Source organism: Osmerus eperlanus, chromosome 18 (genome assembly GCF_963692335.1).
Source record: "Osmerus eperlanus chromosome 18, fOsmEpe2.1, whole genome shotgun sequence".
In the NCBI taxonomy this organism is placed as follows: Eukaryota; Metazoa; Chordata; class Actinopteri; order Osmeriformes; family Osmeridae; genus Osmerus; species Osmerus eperlanus.
In genome coordinates, this window is record NC_085035.1 from 9,881,605 (window position 1) to 9,907,562 (window position 25,958).

The 25,958-nt window shown below is 40.4% G+C and overlaps 1 protein-coding gene across 4 annotated transcripts in view; it reads right to left on the reverse strand.

Moving 5' to 3' along the window:
- sema4d (sema domain, immunoglobulin domain (Ig), transmembrane domain (TM) and short cytoplasmic domain, (semaphorin) 4D) overlaps nucleotides 1-3,631 on the reverse strand; it is a 132,128-nt gene extending 128,497 nt beyond the window's left edge. The window contains exon 1 of one of the 4 annotated variants that reach the window (XR_009932709.1): nucleotides 3,395-3,626. The gene's annotated coding sequence lies outside the window, so the exon portion shown is untranslated. Of the gene's footprint in view, nucleotides 1-3,394 lie in introns of all 4 variants that reach the window. The other 3 variants (XM_062484671.1, XM_062484668.1, XM_062484669.1) reach the window with 3 other exon arrangements.
- Between the last annotated feature and the right edge of the window lie 22,327 nt (nucleotides 3,632-25,958).

Sequence of the window (25,958 nt, forward strand, 5' to 3'; positions counted from 1 at the left end):
CGCAAAGTACACGGGCCGTGGATATGGGTGGTATTGCATTTCCGAGTTCTCCAAATTCTAAAACATTGAAAGTATAGGCAATGAGTAACGACCACACCACAAATGGCCCACCATTGCCCATAGGTGGCGCTACAAGCCTCGCCCCAATTGTCCATTTTAAAAGTGATGGCATTTCCACCCCATAAGTCCAAAATGTCTAAAACTTGCTATACATGCTTATTTATCATGGGAAACCATACAGTGGTGACCCATACAGTCCACCATGTACGGCAAACATTTTGAAAAACATACAAATATCTTCTTATGAACCATGACTCCAATTGACTTAAAATTCGGTATGTATGTGTAGGCCACATATGCAGTTATGCTAGTTTGGAACCACAAGAGCTATGGAAATACATGTCTGTGACAAGTCAATTTTGAAATGGTTTGCAATGTTGAGGAGGAACCTGCCATTGCTGCCTGCAGCTATATTGACTTTTGTTATTAACTAAATGTTTAGATGTTTGTGGTGGTAAGACAATTTAACAGAGAACCAATATAGTACATTTTGATCAACATAACATAAGTAATTTATAACATCAGACAAATGTAGGCTACATAATCATTTGCATGGATGTAGGCTACCACAGCATTGTCAATTTGACTATAATAGATGTGGAGGTTGAACAAGTACTTCAGAGATGACCGAGAATTTCAATTGTGATCTGAGAAATATAGGTACCAAAACCACTGGGAAGAACTGTCATCACGGGCACTGCCCGTTCTATCAATAACTCCAGAAATCTGTGTGTGTCACTGACATCATTGCAGGCACTGTATATAATTCTGGGAATCTGTGGGTCTGTGCCACCAATTTTACCACTGGCACTATCTATAGTTCAAGGAATCTGTATTTGTGTGTTTCCCTGACATCTTAATCACTGACTGCATCACGGGCACTGTGCACTATAATAATTCAGACAGATAAAGTAAAGTTCCCCCCCCCCCCCCCCCCCAGTTGCATTCCATGTAAAAGGTCTGGCAAGTAAAATACAAAATTTACTAGCCAATGGCGACTTGAGCTTCATTGTGTCCATTGTGTTAGTCTTTTGTTGTAAATTCTTTACATTTCTTACCTTTTATATTCAAGGACTGCTTCTTATATGATGTTTACTGTATGCACACGCCCACCAAAGTAAATTCCTTGTGGTGTAAACTACTCGTCGATTAAACTTCATTCTGATTTCACGAGTGACATTGAAAGGACTTCTACTTAAAACAAAACTCTTATTCAGGAAAGAAGTTTGTCCGTAAATTGTGTTTAGATACCACTAACTGAAAATCAATTATTGATTAAAAGACCTGAAAGTTTGTATTGTGTGCAACAGACAAACCTATATAGTGCAGCAAGTCACATTAACGGGAATAAAAGTCAAGCACCAAGGGAAAGTTTTTTGGCCAAGTCAAATTTAAAAGCCCTTCTGTCTGACAATCTTTCCTTCTGTATCTCATTCTGTAGTTGTCATTCAGAGAGTATAAAACAATATAGACATAGGCTACATACTTAAGTGAAATCAAGTACAATTTCTTTATAATAAAAAAAGAACAAAGCACGGCAAAAGATGAACAAAAACAAAGACGACACCATTCCCATTCCTGCCTTTATCAAATCACCCGTCTAGTCCTTATTGTATGCATTGTGTTGCTTTGATGCGACTCATAGGTCATTTAAAGCTAAACATTTCAATGTCTAGGAGCTGTCATCTTCAGTTTATAAACCACAACCATTAGCATGTAATCCCACTGGCTGAAAGATTATGGTACACACCAGTCAAAAGTCATTTACACGCCACTTACATGGTTCAACTTGGTCCTAAACTTAAAGCTACAAGATCAATAACTGAAGCCCTACTAATGTGAAAGTTGTTACAATTGAATGGCCTTGATCCACAGGTAAACAAGCAACCAAGGCTACATGGAAACACCACTTTTGCACAATTCATGATTGTCAGCTGCTGGTGAATGTTCACTGCATGATCCTCTCTTGTTTCACCATAAGAGGCCAGAGGCACTGGCTGAAATGGTTTTGACTGTGTGAGGCCAGGGTGAGGGGCTGGCCTGTTATATTGACAAGGTCCGGATGGCAGCCATGCCTGCTCTGACACTGCACGGGGCATGAATCTAATTTGATGAGGCAGATACTTATTGAGGTCCAGGGGGAGACAAATAGACTATCAAAACTCCAGTACAGTTGGTGGGGCATTGACTAAGCAGAGAATACAATGCTAGAACGAAAGAAGGAAGGATGATGGTAGTGTGTGGTTCAACACACGTAAGACTACTTTTCTCCCACTGGGCTATTTTTAAGCACAAAATTGACACCTGATACTTTGCAATCATTTATCTGGGTCAGTTCCTCAAAACATCCCCACAATGGCATAGCCACGATTCAACGTCAGATTGATGACACACTGGTCTTTTAGAACGGAAGTATCATGCTTTTTACTTACCATATTCTATATGACATTGTATCTTTTAACAGTCAGAACTGCTTCTCCTCGAAAGACTTTAGCTTAGTGTGAGATATACAGTAGCCTTCTAAGGTCCTAGAAATACACGACACAGGTGAAACTACTACATGACGTGACACTGATGAGCTCCAGCTGCTTGGTACACTTCCCAAATGCACTGTAGCAAAGTCACTCACTCCAGAACACAACCTAGACATAAAAGCTTTGCTTTTTGCTTTGAGAGCTACAGGTAGACTGGTGAACAAATGGCGGTGATTAAACTTGACCATTCGCGCGTAGATACGAGTCCAGCCACCGTATCGTATCCCCATAAACTGGTTAGGTGTCGGTTTGGTTTCATTCTTCCATTTAATAAGACCCTTCTTACAAATGAAAGAGCACCCAGCTTGATTTATATGCATTCCGCGAAAAGCAACCCCCGAGGGCCAGACAGACATTTAAAATGTCTAGGACGTTTTAATCACTTAAAATTTAGTTTACTTTCACGTAAGCTATACATGAGAATAACGCACTAAAATCTGTTTGCTCCTGACGTTGCCCACGTTTACACTGCGACATGGTTTGTTGTAGGCTAACCTACGTTATTTGCAGACATGGTCAGATGTAGGAACGCCTTCTACAATTGCATGGAACTGATTTCTATAACGTAAACGAAATATATAATTAATACGAACATTTGTTGTTACAATGTAACAAGTGCATAAACTAGTTCGTCTTAGTCAAGAGTAAAACTAAAGAGAACACACATGCGTGATCGCCATACAACTACAGCAACTCAAGTTAAAGGTTTAACATCTGCTACACACCGATCAGTTATCTATGATGCCATCGTTATGAAGTGCATTCATTTCAAAACTTGACGAGGCATCGCTTTAACTCACTTGGTAAGATTCTTCTTTGTCCGGGTCGTTAGCAGAGTGCTGCACTAGCGTAGTAGCTTGACAAGTTTGTTGCTCCCAGCATGGCGGCTGCTAAGATTGAATTCAAAAATCCTGTCTTGCTAATATCTACAGAGATAGGGGTGGAAGGTGCGTGTAGCCAAACAGGGAAGCTAGTCGATTCCCCCGAGGCTCTTGATGCTCTCAACTAGCCTACTCGGTAGGCACATACGACAGCCTCTTAATATTGGCTATGCTGATTCTGATTCAAGTTGCTGTCACTTCTCTACTGTCACATCTAGTAATAATATATACATTTTACTAAGTATGTAGAGATCTATAAATCAGAAAAATCGTCGGGAGGCTATAGCCTAGTGAAAGAATTTTACAAAAGTTATATGCATTTTACAGCATTGTACAGTTAACAATAGTCTCTAGTCTACATTTTACGTTTTGATTTCAGTTTGTATCAACATATTCAATCAAAACAGTTTCTTCAGGAAATTTCTCAAAGTTAAAATGTAGGCTATGAACAATTTATCCTGACAAGTTCTTAAACCAATGTCTCACTGGTTTTCTCTGAGAGACGGGTTTCTATTCAGTGTAGGTGACTGGTTTCATGTTCATTGTTAAGGGGTAAAGGTTATGCAACATTTCTCTAGATGGAGTAGTGAAATACACAAGGACAGACAAACCATCCATTGTCTCTAAAAGCATACAGCAAGAAGGCTGGAGTATGGTTTTCCCTAAACAGACTCCTTGGTGGCTGAACACAATAACAGTCATATCTTGTTCACTGTTTTAAGTCGTGAAAGCATATTTGGCATATGTGTAGGCCTAAGTGATAACCAATGTTGCCAATAATGCATATATACATGTGTAATAATTCACTATTCTTAAAATAATCTAAACCAAAACCCTTGTGAATCAAAACTGACATTGAAAGGTCTGAAGTGTTTCCCTAAAATGAATGTTTAAAGGAGCTGTGCTGATTTTCATTTTCTTGGTGGCCTGTGTGTCTTAAGAGAAAAAAAGTGACTATGGAATTTCTGCTCAGACTTTACTTTATACCAAGTATTTTAAAGCATTTTGGAGAACTGCTTATTTCTTGCCAATTAGACTGATTTGATTATCTATCTATCTAATTTCTCTCTCAGACACACACACATACAAATCAGCTTTGGATGAAATAGAGGGTAGCAGATAAGGTGTGGATTGCATTAAGAAGTATGTGATCTGAACCACACTCCCAAGAGTATGTCGAATTAGATATATTTAGGAGCCACCTATTGTTGGTGTATCCATGCTGCAGGGTAGAACAAGGTAATTCATGGCAATGAAGGCTGCAAGAAGGGGTGAGAATGTGTTTGGGGGATGGGTCTGTGTGGAGGAAACTCAGGTTTTTTTAATTACCTGTGACGCCACGAGAGGCTACACAGCCCTCAGCGGGACAGCTCAAAATAGTGCGAGGACACCGGGGTCGAACAAAACAAGGGTTTATTTAAGATCCTCAGGATTAACAAAAAAAACTTCAAGATCTTACATAGGTTTCCAAAAACGGCGCCTCTTCTAGGCGCAGGACTCCTTCTTCTTCACCAAACCCCACTCTGCCCACCTAACTGTGGCTCTCCCTCTTTAACCCAACCCTTTAGGTCATCAGGGTCTGATCAGTTTCAGGTGTGTGGGAATGCCCCGTTTTTAGGGAGGGATGGAGGTCCCGGCTCCCCCAGCAGAGGGAGCCACAGCTGCTCAGGGCTGCAGCCACCTCCGGGGAATGTAGCACCCCTCCAGGACCCAGCCTCTCGTGATGTCACATACCCTATAATGATGATGACAATGCAATGAATGCAGCAGACTATTTATCGTGTTTGACGGACTGCTACATACATGTGGATTAAAATAAAGATTAACTAAAATAAAGCATCATAAAACAAAGTTGTCTTCTTCTCAGTTTACTTGCTATACACTGTCAGAAAAAGAGGTACAATACAGGTACATTTTTGTTCCCTAAGGTACAAACTTAGCAAATGTTCCCTTAAAGTCCAAAAATGTATCTTTAAGGTACTGTATCAACTTCTTTGCAACCTCTATAAGTTGCCGAGAGGCTGAGTCAGCGCACATCACTTGTATGACACGCTGTTTGAGTAAATCAGTTCCACTCCGTGATAAACGTTCAAAGATTTATTGTCCATTGAATCGGAAAAAAACAAATCGAAACAAAATCCAGTTGCATGACAAAAATACTGCGTAAATATGAAAGTGGATATGGTAAAATGAAACTATGGGAAAACTGCGAAAACAGAAAATGCCAAAACCTAAACTCACCCCCTCTCTCCCTCCCGTCGTGCAGGTACACAGGTGTTTAAATACTAATTGTCTGACCAAACCCTGTGACGTCCTACAATGACGCATAGGTAAAATAAACCAGGAATGAAGTTCCGTTTTACACCTGACCACTTTTGACGCTCCAGTAGTTGCGGTAGATATTCCGCAATCCATCTTTTCCAAAATAGATTGGACATACTGCACATGTCTCCATCTATGATGGGTATATACGTCCTCCTTTAGGAACAGTCCTGGCAGCAGAGATGGCAAGGTTTTCAGAAGTAAAAGATGGTTAGGGGTTAGTGCTTCAAGGTCATTAAGATCAATGGATGCTTTGGTTATGGGACGGCTGTTAACGATAGCTTCCACTTCGCAGAGGTTGGTGTGAAGACTTTCCTTGTCCAGACACTGCATCTTCAGTGTTGCGTTAAGGACCTTTCGCACAAATCTGATCAATGTCTCCCATACACCTCCGTGGTGTGAACCAGATGGGGGATTGAAAACCCACTTTATTTCCTTTTGGAGAAGGGTGTCATGGATCCGTGCAAGATTCCAGTTTTTGATAGCTTCCCTTAACTCACCCACAAAGTTGATGCCATTATCCGAGCACAGCTATTTGCTCTCCTTTTCCAGAGATTGCCTTTGTCGGGCTTCATCAATGCCAGATTGAGCAAGTTCAAGACCTTTTTGCTTCCTCTTCCGACTAAGACACAAAAGCAGATCCTTGAGCATAAGGATCCAACATACTATCCCTTTCAAGTGATTCCAAGACGAGAAGTAGTTGATCATTCGTGTTACTGCATCACAGTGTTTCCTCTATGTTGATTTTGCCGCCACGGTATCAGAAATAGGGCTGTACAAAATAGTAGGCCGTCTATCAGCAGTTATTGTTAGAGTGCATGTCGGAGAATAGCAAGGACACGCGCTTCACACCGCAGTTGGGATTGCGTGTGTGCGTCCTTGAGAACTATAAGTCGTATAACTTATGTTGTCAGTTCATTTAAGCCTGTTCTTGTATTAGTCTATATTTCTTGCTAATTTAAATTAAGTTAACTGGTGATTTTCTTTGTTTGTATTCTTCCCCGGGCTAGCTAAATTGCACATGTCTGTTGATTCGATAGCGATTGCTGCCTTTGCTCACGTTTGTATTTTAAGTGCATTATTATGCTGAAGTAGTTTTAATTAATAAATAGTGGGTTTATTGTTATTATTTGCTACAGAATGCTTAGCCTATCAAGATCAAATGAAGCAGACAGTGTACATGCTTTCGAGGACCTTAATCGATAGGCTACTGACCATTTACAATACGTTGTTACGTCAATTATTAATTGCCAGCATGTATGCCATTTAGAACATACTTTATGAGTGGAAGGTCTCTAAGTAGCCTAACCTTATTGCTTTAGGGGAAATAGGACAAAAGTAAGTGCAATATGACATTAGTTATTAAACTATTACATTAACCTTCTCCGAAATATAGGGTTAGAACTTGGTTTCGGACAGACAGACCTGCCCCCACTGCTAAAAAAAATCCTAGAGGAAACACTGCATCAACATCCTCAACTTCAGTAGTATTCACTGTGACACTCCTTTTAACTTCAGGGTCCTCTTGCAAGATTTCTTGCGAACCATAAGGATTTACAGGCCACTCCTCCCTAGGCCGGACGAGAAACTGAAGCCCAGACACCCATGTCTGATTCTTCAGGAAGGATTCCACCTTCAACCCCCTAGAGGCCAAATATGCAGGGTTAATTGAAGTGTTCACATACCTCCACTGCGATGGTCATGACACTTTATGGATCGCCGAAACCCTGTTTGCCACAAATGTTCAAAACCTCGAGGTCTCATTGTTGATATACTTCAAAACAGAAGTGGTCCAAAAAATTTAGTCTTGAAGTTGCATTTGCAGCTCCACATCGTGTCCATACGACTTGCAACCGTGGCAGCTGTAAGCTCCATACGAGGGATCGTAATTGGCTTCAATGGGGCAACTCTGGACTTTCCCATTACAAAGGCACAGTGCACCTGTTGATGACTGTTTTGCAACAACAGATAAGTCACTGTTCCATAGCCCCCTTCACCTGCATCTGCAAAATGGTGTAGTTGAGCAGAAGTTTCTTCTCCAAACCCTGCAGGTTTAAAAAATCTAGCTACTCTGAAGTCTTTGAGCAATTGATGCTGGTAAAGTGTCATCCCAACCAAGCTCCTTTCTACATATGTCTTGTAAGATCTTCTTGGCAGAGAGAACTACAGGAGCAAGGATTCCTAAGGGATCATAAATCAAACTATCTGCCTCCTCCTCTGTAGCAACTGAAGCCAGGCAGTCATCGACATAGAAATTGTGCAGAATGGTGTTGATGACTTTGTCTCCGAAAACCTCTTTGTTATCTTCTGCACCTTTCCTGAGGGTGAAGTTTGCACAACTGGGTGATGAAGTAACCCCAAACAGATGAACATTCATCCTGTACTCCTCCAAGTCCTGACTGTAAGGCTCCATTGGGCCACCAGACAAATCTTAGGAGGTCTAGGTCTTCATGTGGTACTTTTACCTGATGAAACATAGCGATGATTGCAACAGGCTCTTTCCTGAATCTAGTCATGACTCCAATCAATGGGCTAGTGAGATCCGGCCCTGCAGAAGTTGATCGTTCAAAGATGTCCCCTGGAATGTTGCTGTACAGTGAAATATCACCCGAAGCGTCCTTTTCTTCGAGGTTACAAACTCCATGATGTGGTAGATACTAGGGGTGCAACAATTCAACAAGCCCACGGTTCGGTTCGGTTTTTTGGGTCACGGTTTCGGTTTTGGTTCGGTTTTGTTTAACAAATTAGGGGGAAGAAATTTTGTATTAATTAATTACTTATTAATTTCAGAACATGCACTGCATGGGTGTGAAACGTTAAAATAAACACTGCAACAATCATTTTTACAAGTAGCAATTATCCATCGGATTAAATTAACCAAAAAACACACTGGATGAGACAAACAGTCCATCATGTGACCATGACCATGTAAACAGCACAGGCTATTTGTGGGACTTATTTGAAAAAGTTAAGCACATTTTGTTGTCTGTTGTCTGACATTTTTTCCCCTGAGGAAAACAAGGCTAACAGCTAGCCTACTCAACCAGCGCAAGTGTCACTTGAAGTGCCTCCCCCTCTGTCTTAACCTAAAAATTCACCTCAAAACGCATCGAAAATGCAAACACAAGATTTTTGTGAAACTTCAATGGGGGATAAAGACTAACAAGACAAGACATATAACAACATTGAACACTACCCAAACAGTAACGCATAAAAACGAAAAACGTTTGTGAATCCGTTTTTCTGTTTGTTTGCAAAAACGGATTTTGAGTGTTATTTAGTTTTCTCGTTTTTTACACAAACTGTAAAACGACTTGATATTTAGATTTTTCTCACGTGGGTGGAGCTAAACGTAAAAGGCCTGTCATTGGCCAAATGTGTAGTCAGCACTACCTGGGGTCTCGTATAAACGTTGCGTACGCACAAAAAGCTTGCGTACGCTGGTTTTCACGCACACTTTGTGATGTATAAAGATTTACTTGACGTGAGAATGTGCGGGCCGTCACGGAAAGTTTTGAGCAGACGTTAGAATGTGCGGACCGTCCGCAAAGTCTTGTCTGGCTCTGTAACGTGGCGAATTCTAACTTAAAAGTGCTGAAACTCACCAAACATTACAAAATAAAGTTTCCACTACTACGTTTATGACGTTGACTATTCAAAAAACATACAAATAAAAGTTTGATCATTAATGTGGATGATCACATCAAAATGCCAAAACCCAAAATGCTATATAGCCTTCTGTTTAATCCGCCACCACTTAATAACATGTTAGACTTGAGGGTGTCAAATGAACGACAAAATCACTCAGGAAATGCATGTCACGCTAACCCTATAGCTGTGATAAGATGTAAATTCTGGAGAAGGCAGGCCGGAAGGAGTCACGACAAAGGAAAGGAGTTGACTTTGGTTTATTAGTCGAGCAGCCCGGATCAAACAACCAGTTCAAGACGAGCTGATGGCATGAGTGAGAACTCTGTCTCTCAGTTGTGCTTAAATACATGAGTTGGACAGTACATATATAGAATGACACAGAATTGCTTCCTTAACGGGTCTTCAGTGGTCAATGTATTGACACCCTAGAACGTTCAGCAGGTGAAGTGGTCGTTAATCACATAAGCCTTATTTGTACATGATTTTCCTCACTGTCTCCCCTCTGTCTGGCCTGCATGCTATATTCTGCTCAGAGGGGGCCTTGCTGCATGACCTCTTGACCTTACAGAGACACACGCCGTACGTGTACCCAGAAACTCTGCCTTACAGTTCCTTCCTCTTTCTATATTTGTAAATCAATTTTAAGTGATTTGCATCCTGCGAAACCTCTCTCCAAATGTCTAATAAGCCTGCATCCTTTAAATCACTATGGAATCAAGTTGAATTCCCATCACAATTATCAATGATGCATGAGTTATCAGCCATCTGTAACCTATACTCGCATAACCAAAATCCCACTCCACACTTGACAAAGAGTGAGTAAAAGATCATGCGGCTAATCTACTCTACACTTCACACTTAGACAATCACTTGGTCAAAACTCCTTTCCGGTTAAGGATAAAATCACCAAATGTCATCTAGTGTGACAAAACTAATTCACAACACACACATGCTAAATATACATAACTCTCAACAAAATTAATACATCACCCCTAAATATTATTCCTTAGTACATCCCTACGACTAGGAAGGCTGTAAACTTTTTAAATTAAAATTAACATCACACGCAAACAAGTTCCAAGAAAGAGAATGTCTTCTATTCGTGGTTCAGCCGAACTCGAATGTCTCTCTTAGGCAGGACCTTTCCATCTCCTGTCCTTCTCCATCTGTTTGACTCAGTTGCAATCAGAATTAGACATTTCATGACATACAACACTATCACTCTCAATCAACATTATCGATGGAATCTATGGATGAGAATGAGCTTTCAGAAGAAGTATCAGAACGACCTCTAATAGATATGATGTTAACCGCAATATTACCCGTGGTGATAACCGGCATGTTTGTAATAGAATGCAAAGATTTCACAATTAGGGCCCGAAATATTGGAAAACAGCAACTCATGATCACTACAACAATAATGATTACCACAAACACTGGTGCTAAAATACCTATAATCCATGCCACTAGAGAATTTCCTTTGAACATGTTAGCTACGACGTCCAAGATCTGATTATTATGATATCCTCCTAACACTCTGGCTTCTCGATTGGTTCTCACAATATTATTTTGTATGTCTCTGATATTATCAATAGCTTTAGACAAATTGCCAAGACCTTCAGATTCGGATGGAAGATACGTACAACATGAATCATCTCCCACAATAGCACAAACGCCTCCCTGTGCGGCTGTGATTGCGTCCAGAGCAATTCTATTGTTTATGGTAAATTCTCTAATTGCAGCAACTTCAGCTCCCAACGCCTGAAATCCCATAAGTGTGGCATTAGCTACTCTCGCGACATCATGACGAGTTAATGCTATCATGTAATGATTAGAATATTGAAGTTCAGTATTCCAGAAGATGGTCTTGAATACTAGCTGAGTGCGTGTAAATATTGTCAGGGGGTGAGGAGGGGTAGGACCCAAATGCACGAGAGATGCGAGGCATGGTAGAAACAAGGGTTTTATTCTCAAAACTGGGAACAGATAGGGTACTCACACGGACAGGTACTGTAAGGACAAGACAAAGACTGGACACAAAACAGAAACCTAAATACACAGAACCAAACGACACACAGGTGGACACAATAACGCTAACGAGAACAGGTGAAGACAAGGACAGGGAAACACTAGGGCAGGACAAAAAACTGAAACCGGGGGGGGGGGCACGGCTGTGGCCGTGACAAATATCCTGAAATCACGAGGTAGAGCACTATACCTGTCAGCCAAATCAGTTGCATCAGTGTTTTGCAAATGAACATAACCCATAGTTTCCGTATTGGAACGCTTAGCTCTTGAACCAGTGCGATGATGGGTCATGAATTCAATAGGTTCAACTACATACAATAAATCGTTAATTGTGCACACTCCACAAAGACCTCTGAATAAGGGCAGTAGGCTCGTCCATACATTCTCACCACAACACCAATTAAAGCCTGGAATGGGCGGAGTTCCCATTGCAGTAACGTGATATCCCAATCCCGGATACTCGAAAATGCTCTGACACTGGGTGAGTCGCAAGAAACCTACGTCTTTTGCGCCACGAGAATCTTTTTCTACTCCTCTAATGCACACTTCATAAATGGAGGACGAATTAATGTTAGCTGAAACTTTAGTAGGAACAATAGATAAATCATTAGACAAAGAAACTATATGTTTTTTGTAGAATATTGTACATCCTACTAATGATGGCAACTCTTTAGGGACAGAGAATATAGTAGCATGAGAATTCTGTAAATCTGGCTTGCTTCCCTGACTTATGGAAATATTGGAATAGATAATATATTGTGACATCATGTTTAATAATCCTTTGGCTTTGACTACCATGTTGCTAGCTTTGGCCACATAAATGTTATTCAGCAAAATAATCGTTTGCAATGGAATCTCTGAATTAGGTTGTTCACCTAACAAAGGATGTCTTTGCAATACATATTGATACGCGAGAAGGCACATGCATGGTAATCCTTCAGAACCTTGAAGTGGAACTGTCCAATAAGGAAACAATTCTTCAGTTGATTGCGGTAACATGGAACACGCATAGCAAGAATTAGGAGTCAGTTTCCGAACTCTACTTTTCAGAGCGCTGTACCATAAATTAGATGCAAAAGGATGGTCTTTATTGACTGGCATATCCTCATCTGTGTATTTTACTTCATCATTTTCTGTGAAGGGTCCAGATATATCATTAGGTGAAATTTCTGGCCATGATGTGGGAATTGGAACTCTCCCAAATACAGTACTAGGTGGTATCCAATAGGGAGCACATCTACCTTTCCAATAAAGTGGAAGATAAGTGTAAAGGTTGTTATCACAAAGCCAAATCATGAGATCAGTAGCAGGCCATGGATGAAGTGTTCCCAGGAAGATCCTCTTATCTGGACAACCCTGAGTAAAACCCATCTCATCTCACTGTTTTAACGCCTTGTGTAGTGAGGTCCACAAGACCACACGGACCCAACATCTTGCCACACCTGAAGAGTGATTCAATCACATCAGACAACCCTAATCAGCCCTTGTGACACCCTCAGTATGCTGATTACCCACCAAACGCCGATGCAAAGGAACCATAGAATGGGGGGGGACCTCCCCAATCTACCAAATCAGCCCTCCTGCTAGCTTGCAAGCTTCAAAGGGCCTGATTTAGACAACACGTCTCCAGCGACCATTTGCTATCCGTTTCGGCGGCGATTTGAACAAAGAACATACCTTGATCAGAACTTTTGAGGAAAGTTCTTGAGACTTCACCTTTACCACAAGAGTACAAGGTGGAGAATTATGAGAGGGATATTTGTGTTATGTTTGTTACTTTGTTTTAGTGTTGTGTTCACTGAAATCTTGATTCTAGTAACAACTCCTTCTTCCTGAAAGATAACCATGTCATTCTTGGTATCTACACGAAGCTATCATAATAAAACAATCATTCAACTATATTTTGTAACTGTACCAAGATGTCCAGAACAATATTTGAACCATCGAATGAACCAGCCAGAGATCAGATCACACCTTTGGTAGGTGTGAAGGAAGGAGGGGGGAGTTGAGAACCCAGCTTCCCCCAATCCACATCTGACCCCAGACGGGTCCTCCCTCGAACTGTATAAAGCCCTAAGATGACCATCAATCTCGGACTCCAGCGAAACCGACCATGGCATGAACGCCATCAGGATTGGCGTTCCAAGGACGTCGCCAAGCTTCTCCTGAGATTCAACTTTATAGTGATCGCGACACTATCTGGACGTTTCAACAGAAGAACCAAAAACGCAATTCCAAATGCGACTTCACTGAGATCCCGCAGACTCAGTCACATGACCCAGCGCAGCCGCGCTGTGACTTCAGATTCTTCAAATGGACCTTTGGCGCAAACCGCCCTCAACATCATTGATCAACCCCTGATCAAACGTAACTATGGCTAACGCTCTTTCCTCCTCGACATGGCATTGGCGTGAGCTCTGTTTATGATTTGTAAGGATGTAATCACTGACTGTACAATTTCTGCCTTTCTTTAAGTTAGACCATTTCATTCTGTTCATTGAAACCAATCTCTCATATCAAACCCATAATCCAACTTTTCATAAGATCTGTTTACCTTACTTGAATAAATTCATTGTAGATATTTTGACGTGCGTGTTCACTGATGTTACGATTGGCTCTACTCTTAGAACGAATTCATTCCTAAAGATGAGACTGATTATTACATATTAAACATAGGATTCCCTAATGTCCTAAACCAATATTAGGGTGGTGCCCCAGACTTTATGATAAATTAAGTATTTCTATCTTTAAACGAGCAAACCCCGCTACACTTGAGTATAACTTAGACAAGTTACAGGTGCCTTCATTCGTGTAGCTTTAATAACTATTGGTTGAATATTGTCATAAGCATCCAAATCTCTCTGAACTAGAAACTTAGGAGTGAGTTTCCTCCAGAATGCATTACAGTACTCAACAGTAACTGTGCTGGGCTCGGTAAACATAAGTGCTTGACTTAGTATTAACACTTCTTCACCATCAAGTGATTCGTACTCTGCCTTGATTGCTACCGTTGTTTCCGTCATGTTAAGGTATTCCACTTTCTGAACATAGAATGGTTTTCTTCCTGTTGTCATCAATGGATAAATTAAACAAATCATGTCTGATTCATTCATAGGAATATGATTCTGTACTTCAACTCCAAGAATGCTTGCAGGTGTTGGAACATTACGTTGTACATGTGTACTAACATGCTGATCATAAGAGTTAGAATGTTCACTTAATTCTTTTTGAACCACTATCCCTGCCTTGGTATCATCCCATGAATCATCATCCATTCCTCTTTTTATAAATATATTTTGAACAGGTTCGTTCTCTTAACAGCTATGGGACCACAGGTAAGCAGAAGTTAATATAACCATTCAAAAATGACAATCAAAGTCTGCTCACCTGCTGGCACCCTTTTTCTGAAGATCACTGTTCGGTGACGCCACTTGATAAGATGTAAATTCTGGAGAAGGCAGGCCGGAAGGAGTCACGACAAAGGAAAGGAGTTGACTTTGGTTTATTAGTCGAGCAGCCCGGATCAAACAATCAGTTCAAGAGGAGCTGATGGCATGAGTGAGAACTCTGTCTCTCAGTTGTGCTTAAATACATGAGTTGGACAGTACATATATAGAATGACACTGAATTGCTTCCTTAACGGGTCTTCAGTGGTCAATGTATTGACACCCTAGAATGTTCAGCAGGTGAAGTGGTCGTTAATCACATAAGCCTTATTTGTACATGATTTTTCCTAATTTCTTCGAATAAACGGCACCCTCGAATAAACGCCGCACCAAAAATGAACGTTATTTAATAAACGCTGCAGCGTTTATTCGAAGAAATACGGTAATTCAGACAAATAAAGGACCTCAGGAGCGCATTTATAGTCCATCTGCATATTCATTTATGGGAGGAGGCAAGGCGGGGTCAGTGGCTCGTTCACGTGCGGTCAATCTCACGTTGATTGTGATTTATAAAGGAAAGGTGCGCAGGACCTGGCGTACGACCGGTTTTATACATGTGAATATTTCTGTGCGTAGGTACTTTTCGAGTTTTGGCCGTACGCCATCTTCTGGTATGAAAGCTGCGCAATCCTTTATACATGAGGCCCCTGGTCTTTCAAAGTAGAAGTTTCCCCTTTAACCCTTGTGTTATCTTCGGGTCATTCTGACCCATCAGTCATTGTGACCCACCGTCGTATTGCGACAACTTTACCGCATACAAAAACAAAGTGAAGCATTTTCTTTTAACCGTCGGGCTGTCTCAGACCCCCCACATTTCGAAGGTTAAAAGAAAATGCTATTTATTTGTTTTTGTATCGGGGTAAAATTCGTTGTGTAAACACAACGATGGTTCGTTGTGAACCTTTGGGTCATGTGACCCGAAGGCAGCACGAGGGTTAACTTGATCAATACACAACCCCAATTCCCCAAAAGTTGGGACGTTGTGAAAAATTAAATCAAACACAGAATACAATGATTGGCAAATCTCATAAACCCAAATGTTATTCACTATAGAAAACATATCAAATGTTTAAACTGATGACTGGCTCCTATGAACATAATGTGCATGGCTCCTATAGGTACAATTATGCACCTTCCATAGTACATTGTGGACTGTCCGAGGTGTAAGGTACATAGTTGTCCCTTACATATTTGTACCTTAATGTTTAAATGTTAAAACGGCAGGAATTAGTGGATGCTAATCACAGCAGAAAATTAATGTAATCTCTCAATATAGAAACACAAGTTAATCTATACTATATTCAAACTCAATAACTCAATAATTGTCAAACTAAATTAACTGTAAAGTTTTGGGATATGTGCAAAATAAATCTGAATGTTTTTTTTTGGTAAAGTATCCCTTTGAATCATTTGTAATCATGTTAATGAGGAGTATGTAATAATTTATATTCACAAACAATATTGAAGAATTTGATTTTCAAACCTTTTACCCTATTTATATTAGAATTAAACTTACAAATAATTGTTGACGCTTTAGGTTGTGTTCTATTGAAAGGATCTAGCTACAGGCTAAAGAGAGGTCGACTCGGCGGAAGCATAAATATTGCAGCGCAGAAAGATACATGAGAGAATCAACAGTGATCCAACTGTCAGTCACTGTCAGTGTCGATCAAAGTCGGGAGGATGGCGCCAAGCCCCCACCCCTCGCCCCTCGGCTTGAAGCAACGCCCCGGTGGATGTAGGTGGTATTGCATTTCTTGTTAGACTTCCGGCTCTTCCGGTCGTTTTTATTCTATTAACTCCAGTCAACATTTACAAAACTATCTCCCCCAATAATTTTTGTTCGATTCTCGAACCTGGCTCATACTACTAGCTTTTTCATAGAATAATTTTTCCTGATTTTTGCTAAGTTTGAAACCATTCCAAAATGGGTAAACTAGCACCCCATTTATTCGCTTACGCCAATAAAAGTTGCCTGCAAATGTGCTCGCGGATACTAACAGGGCACAAGCACAAAAGTTCACATTGGCCGATAGCGGATTTACCTGGAGCTGAATGAGCCATATTGAATGAGCACAGGGAGAAATGGCTTGAGTTGCCTGCCCTGTTGTAGCAAGTTTAGCAAATGGTTGTTACACATACATGAAATGTTGTTAATATAGTTTATTCACGTTATTTTAAAACAGATTTGATTTTTCTGTCAAGAACGATTTTACGTCCATGACATGATGGCAAATATTATATTATGTTAAGCGTGAGCATAGATTGTTGACATGTCTATCTGGAGCAAAGACGAAGATTAATACTTTAACTGATAACCACAATAAGAAATGATATAAATGATTAGTCTTGCCTTCAGAAGCTTTTGTTAAACACACCCATTGTTCTTTTTTTTAATCGTGTCATCAAGCCAGACTGCTTTTGTGGGACAATGAAGGTCCTCAGTGACTGTTTCACCCCCATTTATATCTGATGGAAACGTCTTGTATATAGGTCTAGTTCTGTTAATATGCCCCTTTCAAAGGCAAATGTTAAATAAAGTATATTTTAGACACACTTCTCAATCTTTTATTTATTACATTATTTCCAAGTCTTGTTAGATCACGTTATATCCATTAACAGGCGTTTGGTTTTGTAGAACATATAAAACACAGGCCACATTTCTACACTGATATGTAAATTGAAGGCAGTGTGAATTTCGTGGCATTTAGTTTGAAAATACAGTTGACAGTAAGCTATGGTAAGTCTGCATTATAGAAGATTTCTGTTACCAAAATAACTATTGAGCTTTCTTTGCCTGGCGAGAACAACGACGGAGCTAGGTGTTCATGTTAAAAGTTTATTTAATCCGATACAATGCGTTGGAAATCATACTCAAATCACAAGAAAAAAAGCAACATATGTGATGAGTTCTAGAATAGCCTTATATTTAGCCCTATAGCCTATTTCTAACAACCAAGTGAAAGGAATACTATACAATGACAGCATACATTTACGTAAAGTTTGCATCATGTCTCTGATTCTTATCGGACTTGTACCCCATTCTGCCACTGCAATGCCTTAGCTCACACGCTCGCAACCATATAAATCTATGCTCGCCACTGGCTGTCGCAAAGTATGACGTGTACCGCTAGTTGCAAGCGTGAGGGAAAAAAAGAGCCACTGTTTAAAGCTAGACCGGAAGAGTCGTAAGTGGAAAGATGGCGCGGTCCAGTTTCGCGCTCTCGCTTGCCTCACTGCGCCACTGAGCACTTTTCATAGAAATGAATGGGGACGCCATCTTGGAAGACAAAAGTTGCTTCCTCTAGTTATATTAACTCTGGATGGCGCTTGGACATTTATCAACGGAGGATTTAATCACAGAGTTAATTTGTTTTAGAGGTCACTGAAGAGGAGCAAAGTAAATTCAAAGGTAAATTATTTGTATTTTTAATCAGTTTGTGGTGTCAAAGTTGGAAGTTAACTTTACCGTTAGCGCTAGCCAAATTCATACTCTGTCACCTAACGTTACTTTAACGTCAGTCTAGCTACACTCGACATTGACGATTGCAATTATTAAAGGGTTAACGTTAACTAGCTAGTTAGTTAGTAAGTGAAAACATTAACAGTATTGTTGTGTTATTAGTTTAAAACAGGTCCATTCGCAGTCTAACACACTTCTGACACCATGTTGTGTTATTAGATATAAGTAAAATAGGACGAGACAACACCGGTTTGATACAGATGGCTAGAGCTTTACTACAACGTGTTTAACCCTCGTGCTGCCTTCGGGTCACATGACCCAAAGGTTCATAACAAACCATCGTTGTGTTTACCCAATTTTACCCAATACAAAAACAAATAAAAATAATTTTATTTTAACCTTCGCAATGTGGGGGGTCTGAGACAGCCCAACGGTTAAAAGAAAATGCTTCACTTTGTTTTTGTATGCGGTAAAGTTGTCGCAATACGACGGTGGGTCACAATGACTGATGGGTCAGAACGACCCGAAGATAACACAAGGGTTAACAGTACTTCGTACCACTCCCAACCTCCTAGACTCTAGGGGGCGGCATTCATTCACTAACATAACAAGTATTATGTCCCATATTGCCATTCTAAACGTTATTACATGTTACTTAGCTAGCTAACGGTACTTACAGTTCACCATTGAGCTAGCTAAACTTTAAAGTTAGCTATAAAACGTTTGCAGCTGCACTGCGTCAGAGGAGAACGATGAAAAGCGTTTTTGCTGCTGAACAGTCTTTTGTTCTGAAATATAGCTATGTTAATGCTAAAGCAAAGCCATTTGGGTGTAATGTGGGTTTGAAATTATGATTTATTCTTTATCTTGTCTTCAAACTGTCTCCTAAATTTTTCATAAAACCATGTAATGTTAACATTAATTAACGTGAAGCGAGATTTAGGCATTTATTTTCTTTTATTTAACCAGGAAAATCCCATTGAGTTACAGTAACTCTTCTCCCAGGGAGTCCTGGCCAAGACTGCTGGAAACATTTTTCAAAATACACAAAAGACAGGACAAAGGTTAGATACTACACCACAAATCTCTATACATACACCATACATACTAGAACACAAACAAGACATTACACTTAACTTAAGCTAATACAGACATAACTAGAGAGGGTACAATTTCTGGGGAAATTGTAGGGTGTGCTTGCTTACGTCGGTTGCAGAGGGGTCCGTTTTTTAATTACATTTTTACAATGGATATTTCTGTATATTTGATATTAAATGCATACTTATTATTTATAAAGATTACATAGATTTAAAAGCATATTTTTTTTGCTGCTCATTTACAACTCAAAATACTAAGAGTGAAGTGTAGAATGAAATAGTTGTCTTCTCATTTCCCCTGCAAGAGGGAATAGTGATCGGCTATATACAGTAGCAGCCTCTTAAGATTCGTATATGTTTAGTGTTTTGCACCTCCCTGCCACAGTAAATTCCGTGTTTGTGTAACATACATGGCGAATAAACCGAATTCTGATTCTGATAGTTGAATCAAAACGAATACATTTGGCAGAACGGTGTAAACATTTACCTAATCTCTATAACTTAAACGTCCTTTTAAGTTTTTCCCTTCTCGTGATATTTTCAGGCATTTAGCCTATACTGCATTCATTCATTAATAAAGAACCCCCTTTGAAACTTATTCTAGCAACGACGTTACCGGCAGTAGCTAGCTAGTGCTATCTCAGATGGAATCGTGATTCAAACAGTACCATCTGCTAACTGAAAATATGCCCACAAAAACGTAAATAAGCTCGACATTTATTTAAGGGGAAATCGCTCATTCAGAAAAAGGTCACTGGTAGCGATCATTGTCAGTAACAACGCAAAATGCGATCCCTGTGTGGAAAAGCTGCCCCGGTAAATTGTACTACTACCAGGGCCGGAGTGGGGCCACTTTTCAACCCGGGAGTTTCAGGCCCAAGACCGGCCCTTTTTTTGTATACCAAAAAGGGCCGGATGCAGCCTGCTTTGACTGGGGGTGCAGTAGGGATGGGTATCGAGAACCGGTTCTTGTTTAGAACTGGTTCCCAGTGAATCGATTCCTTGGAATCGTTAGCAAAATTCCTTAATGATTCTGTTAACGATTCTCTGTGCCGTTGCGCATAGTTTATTCAGACAGACTGCAGCAAACATGGCAACTCGGAAGAAGCGTTCTAAAGTTTGGTTGTATTTCTCACGAACAAAATGACAACAACGCCACTTGTAACGTGTGTAAAAAGTCTATTTCGTCGAAGGGAGGAAATACTACAAATATGAAGAAGCATTTGAACACACAGCATGGAATGAAGTTACTGGAACGTCATGTGTTCGATGCATGCAGCAGCGCAGCTAACGTTCGCGCTTCATCTCTAACTATCTAAGGTAGAGCTAAACTGCTCAAAAGTGATCACAACCACTTGTTACTGTGTGAAGCAATTTGCCTTTATTGTGTGTAGTCGATCTAGTTATCTTCTGTCCCGTCGTTTGAAGCATACATTTTAGCTCCGGCATTCGTCTCCCATTAGTATTGATCTTTTCACGTTATCGGGGCGTGTGTTATCAGCAAACGTTCGCGTGTCCCATTATTAAACTGAGCATATCGATTTTGAATCCATTATTAAACTTAGCATTTTAATTGTTTAACCTTTTAATAGTCCTGTTAAATGTGCCTAAAAACGCCTAAACAACATACCCAAAGTACATTGAAAGCTGTTGTTGAACCATTTGGAGTACATGCATGTACAGGGTTTTTCCTGCATAGAGAAAAATTTTGCGCGCGCCAAAGCTGTTTTCCCGAGCGCCAAGACAAATCCCGAGCGCCAAAAGCAAAAAAAGTCTGCGATGAAGAAAATAAAAAAAGCTGTGTTCATCACGCGTGCAATGCATGTCAGCGAATATGTTCTCAATAGTATGTTTCAAGTAGGCTACAGCCGAACCTTCGTTCTGTTTTGATCAATAGTAATCGAGTTGATAAGCGTGTCTTCTTGTCTGATCAATGCGCAACTGTGAGGTGCGCAAATGGACAGAGCGGCCACTAAACTGTCGTTCCGCTGCGAGTTCCAGCCCGACGTGCACGAATACACCTGTACAAATGCACATGAAATTTCCACTCAAAATGCTGACAAAAGTTTGATTTACGATTTCCAACGCAGCCTCCATTGGTATTCTTAACCTGGAATGATAATATATAGTGCAATGTTTCCTCTATGGCTAAATTTCTGCCGCCACGGTATCAGAAATCAGACAAAATTTTAGGCCGTCTATCAGCAGTGATTGTTAGAGTGCATGTCGGAGAATTGCACGGACATGCGCTTCACACCGCAGTTGAGATTGCGTGTGTGCGTCCTTGAGAACTGTAAGTCGTATAACTGATGTTGTCAGTTCATTTAAGCCTGTTATTGTAGTCTATAGTTCTTGCAAATTTAAATCAAGTTAACTGGAGATTTGTTGTTTGTATTCTTCCCCTGCTTGCTAAATTGCACATGTCTGTTGATTCGATAGCGATTGCTGCCCTTGCTCAGGTTTGTATTTTAGGTGCATTATTATGCTGAAGTAGTTTTAATTAATAAAAAGTGCGTTTATTTTTATTATTTCCTACAGAATGCTTAGCCTATCAAGATCAAATGAAGCAGGCAGCGTACATGCTTCAGAGTGGCCTACCTTAATCGATAGACTAGGCTACTGACCATTTACAATAAGTTGTTACGTCAATTATTAATTGGCAGCATTTATGGCATTTAGAACATACTTTATGAGTGTAAGGTGTCTTTAAGTAGCCTAACTTTATTGCTGTAGGGGAAATAGGACGAAAATATGTGCAATATTACATTAGCTATTAGACATTAACCTGTTCCGAAAAATAGGTTTAGTTTCGGCGGGGGGGGGGGGGGGGGGGGTTGGGGGGGGGCAAAACACCAGGGAATAAATACATTGATTAGAAAAAAGAAGAAAAAAAACGAATATATATATAAATATATATATATTTTTTTTTTGGAGCACCGAAGACCCATTTTGACCCAGGAAAAACACTGATGTAAATGGTCTCTTTTGAAAGGTGACACTGAAGTTATTTCGCCTGTTGTTAGGACCCCTGTAAGTCCTACTGGTGTTGAGTAATAGAAGCTTGAACACAAGGAAACTGAAAGTTTCTATCTCCGACTAGATTTTGTTTTGAAAACAGAGGTCTGAAGAGGCCTAGAGGTGGTAGGTATTATCTAATTTCAGAGCCAGTCAAAGCCAGTTTGAGAAATTTGTTTAGAACGATTGTGGGGGGGTGCAGGACGCACATACCTAGTTGTCTGTAGAGGGGAGAATCGATAAGAGAATCGATAAAGAATCGAATCGATAAGCAGGAATTGATAAGGAGTCGGAATCGTTAAAATCTTATCAATACGCATCCCTAGGGTGCAGTGAACTTTTCTGGGGGGTATCATGATTACAGAAAGCAATCGTATTATTTTTTATATGGATACCATTGTTGAGACTGCTTAACAATCCGAGTGTTAATCACGCACGGAGCCAGACGTTGTAAACATTAGGAGCTTTGCCCCAACCTAGGACCTATGGGTTTGATGTGATGCAAGATAGGGACTTCTACTGTTAATGCGAGCGTGCAAAGCGCGCAAGCAAAACATTTTGGCCATTATTTGACCGCAAAATAGTTTTTTGAGCTTTATGTAAAATAAACAGACGTTTTTCAATTGGTAAAACCTTGTCTAGCGATGCCATCACTCCGGCCCTGCTCCCATCCATCCTCCCTGACGCGTATCGTTATGGTAGGGCCGCCCGTCCCAGCTATCGGTAGCCGATCTGGGAAAACTTTTTGGAAAAGACGGGCTATGGACCCAACCAACTCTATTTGGGAGGGGAGAACTCCCTCACATGGCACAACCCATGCAGAGGCTGAGGTGTCAGAATGCGGAACGTGTGTAGCCTACTTTAAGAGAAGATAGACTAACGTGACAAATGTAGTCCCACCGGGAACTCTCCCGATTCTCCCGATTACCCACCCCGGCCCTGACTACTACAGTAGTACAGTTACCTGTGTTCGTCTTGGTAGCGATTGCGTTGGTTGAATTCGATTTAACGTTCCGTTGTACGGTTTAGGCTGTAATTAATTATTTTCATGAACAGATTGACAAAGTTTATGCTGTGGCAATGAAGTTCAGGTTAGTAGTCAGATAGTTTCACTTATTGAAAGACTTTTGATTTAAGTAGAGCTAAGGGGAGTGCCGAACATGTTCTGTCGCCGTTTGACTTCCTAAACAGCGGTGTGGAGATGTTTTTGTTAGCTACTATACTAGTGTGTCTCGCGTAGGCTACAGTACAGCGTTGCAGTGAGCTACACTGGTTTGAAACCACAGGTAATGATAATTTCACCAACAAATAGTTTACTTGTAATCTATTGTCATAATAAATCCTACAACGAAAATGTATTAGTGAGGAATGTTTATTGAAAACAGATGCATCATAGACCGCTGTAGTATGTGTTGCCCGGGCAACAGAGGCTAATGTCATGATGCTAATGCTTCAGTGAAATAGTAGCCTACTGTTTCCGAAAGTACATGTACTTCCTTAATAATATCAGCTTATATTGTACATTACACTTCACAATTGTGTTTCATATCACAAAGTAAAATTAGTAAATAGTTATCACCCTGGCCTCTTTGCTTGTGGCGTTTGTGCAGCTGCCTTGCAGTAAAGCCATAGTTAGCCTAGCTATCTCCCAGAAGTTAATGAGCTGCTAAAATAATGTTCTGCTAGAGGTAGTCACGCGTGTTTTCGTGACGTTAACAACGTCAGTGGCTAGCAAGTTAGCCACCGTTAGCTTCACCTTTCGACACAAAAACTTAATTTCTACTTAAACCATGCAACGGAACGTAAATAAAAATACAAGCAACTTAATCGCTACCAATACGAACCTTTTGACAGCGACGTTGTCTATGTAGCCCAAATATTGACTGATGCTTAGGGGGGCAAAAAATAATAATAATAATAACTAGAGAGGGTACAATTTCTGGGGAAATTGTAGGGTGTGCTCGCTTGCGTCGGTTGCAGGTGGGTCCGTCCCCTTAAGTTTTTCCCATCTAGTGATATTTTCAAGCATTTAGCCTACTCAAGAACCCCCTTTGAAACAAGCTACTGTAACAACGTTGTCACCGGCAGTATTTCAGATGGAATCGCGATTCAAACAGTACCATCTGCTAACTGAAAATATGCCCCCAAAAACGTAAACAAGTTTGACATTAATTTAGGGGGAAATGGCTAATTCAAAAGAAGTTTGCTACGAGAAGCTAGCTGCTGTTGCTAGCCAAATGTCACTGAGGGGATTGTTTGAAAGCGCCAGAAATGAAAATGTTTCTTTTGACAAAGTTTAGGCTGTGGCATTGCAGCACCACACAAGCTTGAGTTTAAATACATTATTTAATGTGACATTACTTACTGTACATGCAAGTCTTGATTTGCTTAAATGTACATGTGCTGCTAGTACACCACAGCACGATACTCGCTGTGCAACTGCACATCAATCTATGCGTCGTTGCTAACGTGTGCTGACGTAGCCAGCTAGCACTGAGTACCCTTCGTTGACTAAAGGCACTTTTTGCCACAAAAACGTTGTAACCTCCTAAACCGTGCAACGGAACGTAAATAAAAATACAAGCAACGCAATCGAGACCAAGACGAACATTTTGACACAGGCGTTGTCTATGTAGTCCAAATATTGACTGATCCTTAGGGGGGCGAAAATAAACAATAAAAATAAATAAATATATATGTGAGAGAACAATGGTTGTGCTCGCCGAAGGCGTGACCACACCCAATAATGCATCAGCATAATGTGCCTTTCAAATTGTGTAACGTTACATTATGCTGTTACCACAGTTGTGGTTAACATTGCTGTTTTTCTTTTCTATATTGTAGGTTAGATAATGAAGTTGACGGAGAAGCAGTGCACTATGGATTGACTGAGAGGATGGTTTCATACCTCTTTGAAGGATCGTTTAAGAAGCAAGCCAAATTCAACCGATTTGTTCAGCAGTGGAAAGAAACCGTGACACTAACCCTCGAACCCTGTCCCGGTACAGTCGGAGAAGGCTACAGCAAAATCAAGGTACCGGTAACAGTAGCTAATGTGATATGTGGTTGTTATAACGTTAGGCCTATGCAGAACCATGGAAAAATAACTGTATAATCTCATAGGCATATAATCTTTAAGGATACATACTGAATATGTTTTTATCTGGATCTGAATTCACCTGGTTCCAGTAGTTTATGTAGTGTAACATTATGCATTAGAGTGTGTAGCATACATAGACATACGTTCGGACTACACAGACAATAGTCCGAACGCGTGGGTAGAATGTAACTAAGTGCATTTACTCCAGTACTGTACTTAAGTCCAAATGTTGAGGTACTTCACTTGAGTCTTTTCTTTTCATCCCACTTTCGTACTTTTTTGTACTTTTTCCCCACTACATTCATCTGACAGCTTTAGTTCTTAGTTACATTACACCTTAAGATTTCTGCAAACAAAAAAC